Source organism: Hypanus sabinus, chromosome 31, assembly GCF_030144855.1.
Source record: "Hypanus sabinus isolate sHypSab1 chromosome 31, sHypSab1.hap1, whole genome shotgun sequence".
NCBI lineage: Eukaryota > Metazoa > Chordata > Chondrichthyes > Myliobatiformes > Dasyatidae > Hypanus > Hypanus sabinus.
The window spans coordinates 20603338-20613410 of record NC_082736.1 but is presented as its reverse complement, the minus strand read 5'-3'; positions in this window follow the sequence as shown (position 1 = coordinate 20613410).

The window sequence follows — 10073 nt, the reverse complement described above, 5'->3', positions numbered from 1 at the left end:
CCAGGCCGTGCTCCCTTCTCCAGAGACACCCACCGCCCGGGCCGTGCTCTCTTCTCTAGAGACCCCCAACACCCAGGCAGTGCTCCCTTCTTCAGAGACCCCCACCACCCAGGCTGTGCTCCCTTCTCCAGAGACCCCCACCACCCAGGCCGTGCTCCAGAGAGCCCCTCCACCCAGGCCGTGCTCCCTTCTCCAGAGAACCCCTGCACCCACCACCCAGGCCGTGCTCCCTTCTCCGGAGACCCCCACAACCCTGGCCGTGCTCCCTTCTCCAGAGACCACCACTGCCCAGGCCGTGCTCTCTTCTCCAGAGATCCCCACCACCCAGGCCGTGCTCCCTTCTCCAGAGACCCCCACTGCCCAGGCTGTGCTCTCTTCTCCAGAGACCCCCACCGCCCAGGCCGTGCTCCCTTCTCCAGAGATCCCCACCACCCAGGCCGTGCTCCCTTCTCCAGAGATCCCCACCACCCAGGCCATTCTCTCTTCTCCAGAGACCCCCACCACCCAAGCTGTGCTCTCTTCTCCAGAGACAGCCACCGCCTGGGCCGTGCTCTCTTCTCTAGAGATCCCCACCACACAGGCAGTGCTCCCTTCTCCAGAGACACCCACCGCCCGGGCAGTGCTCTCTTCTCTAGAGACCACCAACACCCAGGCAGTGCTCCATTCTCCAGAGACCCCCTCCACCCACCACCCAGGCCGTGCTCCCTTCTCCAGAGATCCCCACCACCCAGGCCGTGCTCCCTTCTCCAGAGACCCCCACCACCCAGGCCGTGCTCTCTTCTCCAGAGACCCCCAACACCCAGGCAGTGCTCCCTTCACCAGAGACCCCCTCCACCCACCACCCAGGCCGTGCTCCCTTCTCCAGAGACCCCCACCACCCAGGCCGTACTCCCTTCTCCAGAGACCCCCACCACACAGGCCGTACTCCCTTCTCCAGAGACCCACACCACCCAGGCCGTGCTCCAGAGAGCCCCTCCACCCAGGCCGTGCTCCCTTCTCCAGAGAACCCATGCACCCACCACCCAGGCCGTGCTCCCTTCTCCGTAGACCCCCACAACCCTGGCCGTGCTCCCTTCTCCAGAGACCACCACTGCCCAGGCCGTGCTCTCTTCTCCAGAGTTCCCCACCACCCAGGCCGTGCTCCCTTCTCCAGAGACCCCCACTGCCCAGGCTGTGCTCTCTTCTCCAGAGACCCCCACCGCCCAGGCCGTGCTCCCTTCTCCAGAGATCCCCACCACCCAGGCCGTGCTCCCTTCTCCAGAGATCCCCACCACCCAGGCCATTCTCTCTTCTCCAGAGACCCCCACCACCCAAGCCGTGCTCTCTTCTCCAGAGACACCCACCGCCCGGGCCGTGCTCTCTTCTCTAGAGATCCCCACCACCCAGGCCGTGCTCCCTTCTTCAGAGACCCGCACCACCCAGGCCGTGCTCCCTTCTCCAGAGACACCCACCGCCCGGGCCGTGCTCTCTTCTCTAGAGACCCCCAACACCCAGGCAGTGCTCCCTTCTTCAGAGACCCCCACCACCCAGGCTGTGCTCCCTTCTCCAGAGTCCCCCACCACCCAGGCCGTGCTCCAGAGAGCCCCTCCACCCAGGCCGTGCTCCCTTCTCCAGAGAACCCCTGCACCCACCACCCAGGCCGTGCTCCCTTCTCCAGAGACCACCACTGCCCAGGCCGTGCTCTCTTCTCCAGAGATCCCCACCACCCAGGCCGTGCTCCCTTCTCCAGAGACCCCCACTGCCCAGGCTGTGCTCTCTTCTCCAGAGACCCCCACCGCCCAGGCCGTGCTCCCTTCTCCAGAGATCCCCACCACCCAGGCCGTGCTCCCTTCTCCAGAGATCCCCACCACCCAGGCCATTCTCTCTTCTCCAGAGACCCCCACCACCCAAGCTGTGCTCTCTTCTCCAGAGACACCCACCGCCTGGGCCGTGCTCTCTTCTCTAGAGATCCCCACCACCCAGGCAGTGCTCCCTTCTCCAGAGACACCCACCGCCCGGGCAGTGCTCTCTTCTCTAGAGACCACCAACACCCAGGCAGTGCTCCATTCTCCAGAGACCCCCTCCACCCACCACCCAGGCCGTGCTCCCTTCTCCAGAGATCCCCACCACCCAGGCCGTGCTCCCTTCTCCAGAGACCCCCACCACCCAGGCCGTGCTCTCTTCTCCAGAGACCCCCAACACCCAGGCAGTGCTCCCTTCACCAGAGACCCCCTCCACCCACCACCCAGGCCGTGCTCCCTTCTCCAGAGACCCCCACCACCCAGGCCGTACTCCCTTCTCCAGAGACCCCCACCACACAGGCCGTACTCCCTTCTCCAGAGACCCACACCACCCAGGCCGTGCTCCCTTCTCCAGAGATCCCCACCACCCAGGCCGTGCTCTTCTCCAGAGACCCCCACCACCCAGGCCGTGCTCTCTTCTCCAGCGACCACCACTGCCCTGGCCGTGCTCCCTTCTCCAGAGACCCCCCCAACCCAGGCCGTGCTCCCTTCTCCAGAGTCCCCCCCAACCCAGGCCGTGCTCACTTCTCCAGAGACACCCACCACCCAGGCCGTGCTCCAGAGACCCCCACCACCCAGGCCGTGCTCCCTTCTCCAGTGACCCCAACCACCCAGGCCGTGTTCCCTTCTCCAGAGACCCCCAGCACCCAGGCCGTGCTCCCTTCTCCAGAGACCCCCACCTCCCAGGCCGTGCTCCCTTCTCCAGAGACCCCAACCACCCAGGCCGTACTCCCTTCTCCAGAGACCCCCACCACCCACCACCCAGGCCGTGCTCTCTTCTCCAGAGACCACCACTGCCCTGGCCGTGCTCCCTTCTCCAGAGACCCCCGCAACCCAGGACGTGCTCACTTCTGCAGAGACTCCCACCATCCAGGCCGTGCTCCCTTCTCCAGAGACCCCCACCACCCAGGCCGTGCTCCCTTCTCCAGAGACCCCCACCACCCAGGCCATTCTCTCTTCTCCAGAGACCCCCACCACCCAAGCTGTGCTCTCTTCTCCAGAGACAGCCACCGCCTGGGCCGTGCTCTCTTCTCTAGAGATCCCCACCACACAGGCAGTGCTCCCATCTCCAGAGACACCCACCGCCCGGGCAGTGCTCTCTTCTCTAGAGACCACCAACACCCAGGCAGTGCTCCATTCTCCAGAGACCCCCTCCACCCACCACCCAGGCCGTGCTCCCTTCTCCAGAGATCCCCACCACCCAGGCCGTGCTCCCTTCTCCAGAGACCCCCACCACCCAGGCCGTGCTCTCTTCTCCAGAGACCCCCAACACCCAGGCAGTGCTCCCTTCACCAGAGACCCCCTCCACCCACCACCCAGGCCGTGCTCCCTTCTCCAGAGACCCCCACCACCCAGGCCGTACTCCCTTCTCCAGAGACCCCCACCACACAGGCCGTACTCCCTTCTCCAGAGACCCACACCACCCAGGCCGTGCTCCAGAGAGCCCCTCCACCCAGGCCGTGCTCCCTTCTCCAGAGAACCCATGCACCCACCACCCAGGCCGTGCTCCCTTCTCCGTAGACCCCCACAACCCTGGCCGTGCTCCCTTCTCCAGAGACCACCACTGCCCAGGCCGTGCTCTCTTCTCCAGAGTTCCCCACCACCCAGGCCGTGCTCCCTTCTCCAGAGACCCCCACTGCCCAGGCTGTGCTCTCTTCTCCAGAGACCCCCACCGCCCAGGCCGTGCTCCCTTCTCCAGAGATCCCCACCACCCAGGCCGTGCTCCCTTCTCCAGAGATCCCCACCACCCAGGCCATTCTCTCTTCTCCAGAGACCCCCACCACCCAAGCCGTGCTCTCTTCTCCAGAGACACCCACCGCCCGGGCCGTGCTCTCTTCTCTAGAGATCCCCACCACCCAGGCCGTGCTCCCTTCTTCAGAGACCCGCACCACCCAGGCCGTGCTCCCTTCTCCAGAGACACCCACCGCCCGGGCCGTGCTCTCTTCTCTAGAGACCCCCAACACCCAGGCAGTGCTCCCTTCTTCAGAGACCCCCACCACCCAGGCTGTGCTCCCTTCTCCAGAGTCCCCCACCACCCAGGCCGTGCTCCAGAGAGCCCCTCCACCCAGGCCGTGCTCCCTTCTCCAGAGAACCCCTGCACCCACCACCCAGGCCGTGCTCCCTTCTCCAGAGACCACAACTGCCCAGGCCGTGCTCTCTTCTCCAGAGATCCCCACCACCCAGGCCGTGCTCCCTTCTCCAGAGACCCCCACTGCCCAGGCTGTGCTCTCTTCTCCAGAGACCCCCACCGCCCAGGCCGTGCTCCCTTCTCCAGAGATCCCCACCACCCAGGCCGTGCTCCCTTCTCCAGAGATCCCCACCACCCAGGCCATTCTCTCTTCTCCAGAGACCCCCACCACCCAAGCTGTGCTCTCTTCTCCAGAGACACCCACCGCCTGGGCCGTGCTCTCTTCTCTAGAGATCCCCACCACCCAGGCAGTGCTCCCTTCTCCAGAGACACCCACCGCCCGGGCAGTGCTCTCTTCTCTAGAGACCACCAACACCCAGGCAGTGCTCCATTCTCCAGAGACCCCCTCCACCCACCACCCAGGCCGTGCTCCCTTCTCCAGAGATCCCCACCACCCAGGCCGTGCTCCCTTCTCCAGAGACCCCCACCACCCAGGCCGTGCTCTCTTCTCCAGAGACCCCCAACACCCAGGCAGTGCTCCCTTCACCAGAGACCCCCTCCACCCACCACCCAGGCCGTGCTCCCTTCTCCAGAGACCCCCACCACCCAGGCCGTACTCCCTTCTCCAGAGACCCCCACCACACAGGCCGTACTCCCTTCTCCAGAGACCCACACCACCCAGGCCGTGCTCCCTTCTCCAGAGATCCCCACCACCCAGGCCGTGCTCTTCTCCAGAGACCCCCACCACCCAGGCCGTGCTCTCTTCTCCAGCGACCACCACTGCCCTGGCCGTGCTCCCTTCTCCAGAGACCCCCCCAACCCAGGCCGTGCTCCCTTCTCCAGAGTCCCCCCCAACCCAGGCCGTGCTCACTTCTCCAGAGACACCCACCACCCAGGCCGTGCTCCAGAGACCCCCACCACCCAGGCCGTGCTCCCTTCTCCAGTGACCCCAACCACCCAGGCCGTGTTCCCTTCTCCAGAGACCCCCAGCACCCAGGCCGTGCTCCCTTCTCCAGAGACCCCCACCTCCCAGGCCGTGCTCCCTTCTCCAGAGACCCCAACCACCCAGGCCGTACTCCCTTCTCCAGAGACCCCCACCACCCACCACCCAGGCCGTGCTCTCTTCTCCAGAGACCACCACTGCCCTGGCCGTGCTCCCTTCTCCAGAGACCCCCGCAACCCAGGACGTGCTCACTTCTGCAGAGACTCCCACCATCCAGGCCGTGCTCCCTTCTCCAGAGACACCCACCGCCCGGGCCGTGCTCTCTTCTCTAGAGACCCCCAACACCCAGGCAGTGCTCCCTTCTCCAGAGACCCCCTCCACCCACCACCCAGGCCGTGCTCCCTTCTCCAGAGACCCCAACCACCCAGGCCGTGCTCCCTTCTCCAGAGACCCCCAGCACCCAGGCCGTGCTCCCTTCTCCAGAGACCCCCACCTCCCAGGCCGTGATCTCTTCTCCAGAGATCCCCAACGCCCAGACCGTGCTCTCTTCTCCAGAGAAACCCACCACCCAGGCCGTGCACCCTTCTCCAGAGACCCCCACCTCCCAGGCCGTGCTCTCTTCTCCAGAGATCCCCACCGCCCAGACCGTGCTCTCTTCTCCAGAGATCCCCACCACCCAGGCCGTGCTCCCTTCTCCAGAGACCCCCAGCACCCTGGCCGTGCTCCCTTCTCCAGAGACCCCCCCCAACCCAGGCCCTGCTCTCTTCTCCAGAGACCCCCAACACCCAGGCAGTGCTCCCTTCTCCAGAGACCCTCTCCACCCACCACCCAGGCCGTGCTCCCATCTCCACGGACCCCCACCGCCCAGGCCGTTCTCCCTTCTCCAGAGATCCCCACCACCCAGGCCATTCTCTCTTCTCCAGAGACCCCCACCACCCAAGCCGTGCTCTCTTCTCCAGAGACACCCACCGCCCGGGCCGTGCTCTCTTCTCTAGAGATCCCCACCACCCAGGCCGTGCTCCCTTCTCCAGAGATCCCCACCACCCAGGCCGTGCTCTTCTCCAGAGACCCCCACCACACAGGCCCTGCTCTCTTCTCCAGCGACCACCACTGCCCTGGCCGTGCTCCCTTCTCCAGAGACCCCCCCAACCCAGGCCGTGCTCCCTTCTCCAGAGACCCCCCCAACCCAGGACGTGCTCACTTCTCCAGAGACACCCACCACCCAGGCCGTGCTCCCTTCTTCAGAGACCCGCACCACCCAGGCCGTGCTCCCTTCTCCAGAGACACCCACCGCCCGGGCCGTGCTCTCTTCTCTAGAGACCCCCAACACCCAGGCAGTGCTCCCTTCTCCAGAGACCCCCTCCACCCACCACCCAGGCCGTGCTCCCTTCTCCAGAGTCCCCAACCACCCGGGCCGTGCTCGCTTCTCCAGAGACCCCCAGCACCCAGGCCGTGCTCCCTTCTCCAGAGACCCCCACCTCCCAGGCCGTGCTCTCTTCTCCAGAGATCCCCACCGCCCAGACCGTGCTCTCTTCTCCAGAGAACCCCACCACCCAGGCCGTGCTCCCTTCTCCAGAGACCCCCACCTCCCAGGCCGTGCTCTCTTCTCCAGAGATCCCCACCGCCCAGACCGTGCTCTCTTCTCCAGAGAACACCACCCAGGCCGTGATCACTTCTCCAGAGACCCCCACCACCCTGGCCGTGCTCCCTTCTCCAGAGACCCCCCCCAACCCAGGCCGTGCTCTCTTCTCCAGAGACCCCCAACACCCAGGCAGTGCTCCCTTCTCCAGAGACCCCCTCCACCCACCACCCAGGCCGTACTCCCTACTACAGAGACCCCCACCACACAGGCCGTACTCCCTTCTCCAGAGACCCACACCACCCAGGCCGTGCTCCCGTCTCCAGAGATCCCCACCACCCAGGCCGTGCTCTTCTCCAGGGACCCCCACCACCCAGGCCGTGCTCCCTTTTCCAGAGACCCCCACCACCCAGGACTTGCTCCAGAGAGCCCCACCACCCAGGCCGTGCTCCCTTCTCCAGAGACCCCCAACACCCAGGCCGTGCTCCCTTCTCCAGAGACCCCCACCACCCAGGACGTGCTCCCTTCTCCAGAGAACCCCACCACCCAGGCCGTGCTCCCCTCTCCAGAGACCACCACTGCCCAGGCCGTGCTCTCTTCTCCAGAGATCCCCACCACCCAGGCCGTGCTCCCTTCTCCAGAGACCCCCACCACCCAGGCCGTGCTCTCTTCTCCAGAGACCCCCAACACCCAGGCAGTGCTCCCTTCACCAGAGACCCCCTCCACCCACCACCCAGGCCGTGCTCCCTTCTCCAAGGACCCCCACCACCCAGGCCGTACTCCCTTCTCCAGAGACCCCCACCACACAGGCCGTACTCCCTTCTCCAGAGACCCACACCACCCAGGCCGTGCTCCCTTCTCCAGAGATCCCCACCACCCAGGCCGTGCTCTTCTCCAGAGACCCCCACCACCCAGGCCCTGCTCTCTTCTCCAGCGACCACCACTGCCCTGGCCGTGCTCCCTTCTCCAGAGACCCACCCAACCCAGGCCGTGCTCCCTTCTCCAGAGACCCCCCCAACCCAGGACGTGCTCACTTCTCCAGAGACACCCACCACCCAGGCCGTGCTCCAGAGACCCCCACCACCCAGGCCGTGCTCCCTTCTCCAGAGACCCCAACCACCCAGGCCGTGCTCCCTTCTCCAGAGACCCCCAGCACCCAGGCCGTGCTCCCTTCTCCAGAGACCCCCACCTCCCAGGCCGTGCTCCCTTCTCCAGAGACCCCAACCAGCCAGGCCGTACTCCCTTCTCCAGAGACCCCCACCACCCACCACCCAGGCCGTGCTCTCTTCTCCAGAGACCACCACTGCCCTGGCCGTGCTCCCTTCTCCAGAGACCCCCCCAACCCAGGACGAGCTCACTTCTGCAGAGACTCCCACCATCCAGGCCGTGCTCCCTTCTCCAGAGACACCCTCCGCCCGGGCCGTGCTCTCTTCTCTAGAGACCCCCAACACCCAGGCAGTGCTCCCTTCTCCAGAGACCCCCCTCCACCCACCACCCAGGCCGTGCTCCCTTCTCCAGAGACCCCAAACACCCAGGCCGTGCTCCCTTCTCCAGAGACCCCCAGCACCCAGGCCGTGCTCCCTTCTCCAGAGACCCCCACCTCCCAGGCCGTGCTCTCTTCTCCAGAGATCCCCAACGCCCAGACCGTGCTCTCTTCTCCAGAGAAACCCACCACCCAGGCCGTGCACCCTTCTCCAGAGACCCCCACCTCCCAGGCCGTGCTCTCTTCTCCAGAGGTCCCCACCGCCCAGACCGTGCTCTCTTCTCCAGAGAACCCCACCACCCAGGCCGTGCTCCCTTCTCCAGAGACCCCCAGCACCCTGGCCGTGCTCCCTTCTCCAGAGACCCCCCCAACCCAGGCCCTGCTCTCTTCTCCAGAGACCCCCAACACCCAGGCAGTGCTCCCTTCTCCAGAGACCCTCTCCACCCACCACCCAGGCCGTGCTCCCTTCTCCACGGACCCCCACCGCCCAGGCCGTGCTCCCTTCTCCAGAGATCCCCACCACCCAGGCCATTCTCTCTTCTCCAGAGACCCCCACCACCCAAGCCGTGCTCTCTTCTCCAGAGACACCCACCGCCCGGGCCGTGCTCTCTTCTCTAGAGATCCCCACCACCCAGGCCGTGCTCCCTTCTTCAGAGACCCGCACCACCCAGGCCGTGCTCCCTTCTCCAGAGACACCCACCGCCCGGGCCGTGCTCTCTTCTCTAGAGACCCCCAACACCCAGGCAGTGCTCCCTTCTTCAGAGACCCCCACCACCCAGGCTGTGCTCCCTTCTCCAGAGACCCCCACCACCCAGGCCGTGCTCCAGAGAGCCCCTCCACCCAGGCCGTGCTCCCTTCTCCAGAGAACCCCTGCACCCACCACCCAGGCCGTGCTCCCTTCTCCGGAGACCCCCACAACCCTGGCCGTGCTCCCTTCTCCAGAGACCACCACTGCCCAGGCCGTGCTCTCTTCTCCAGAGATCCCCACCACCCAGGCCGTGCTCCCTTCTCCAGAGACCCCCACTGCCCAGGCTGTGCTCTCTTCTCCAGAGACCCCCACCGCCCAGGCCGTGCTCCCTTCTCCAGAGATCCCCACCACCCAGGCCGTGCTCCCTTCTCCAGAGATCCCCACCACCCAGGCCATTCTCTCTTCTCCAGAGACCCCCACCACCCAAGCTGTGCTCTCTTCTCCAGAGACACCCACCGCCTGGGCCGTGCTCTCTTCTCTAGAGATCCCCACCACCCAGGCAGTGCTCCCTTCTCCAGAGACACCCACCGCCCGGGCAGTGCTCTCTTCTCTAGAGACCACCAACACCCAGGCAGTGCTCCATTCTCCAGAGACCCCCTCCACCCACCACCCAGGCCGTGCTCCCTTCTCCAGAGATCCCCACCACCCAGGCCGTGCTCCCTTCTCCAGAGACCCCCACCACCCAGGCCGTGCTCTCTTCTCCAGAGACCCCCAACACCCAGGCAGTGCTCCCTTCACCAGAGACCCCCTCCACCCACCACCCAGGCCGTGCTCCCTTCTCCAGAGACCCCCACCACCCAGGCCGTACTCCCTTCTCCAGAGACCCCCACCAAACAGGCCGTACTCCCTTCTCCAGAGACCCACACCACCCAGGCCGTGCTCCCTTCTCCAGAGATCCCCACCACCCAGGCCGTGCTCTTCTCCAGAGACCCCCACCACCCAGGCCGTGCTCTCTTCTCCAGCGACCACCACTGCCCTGGCCGTGCTCCCTTCTCCAGAGACCCCCCCAACCCAGGCCGTGCTCCCTTCTCCAGAGTCCCCCCCAACCAGGCCGTGCTCACTTCTCCAGAGACACCCACCACCCAGGCCGTGCTCCAGAGACCCCCACCACCCAGGCCGTGCTCCCTTCTCCAGTGACCCCAACCACCCAGGCCGTGTTCCCTTCTCCAGAGACCCCCAGCACCCAGGCCGT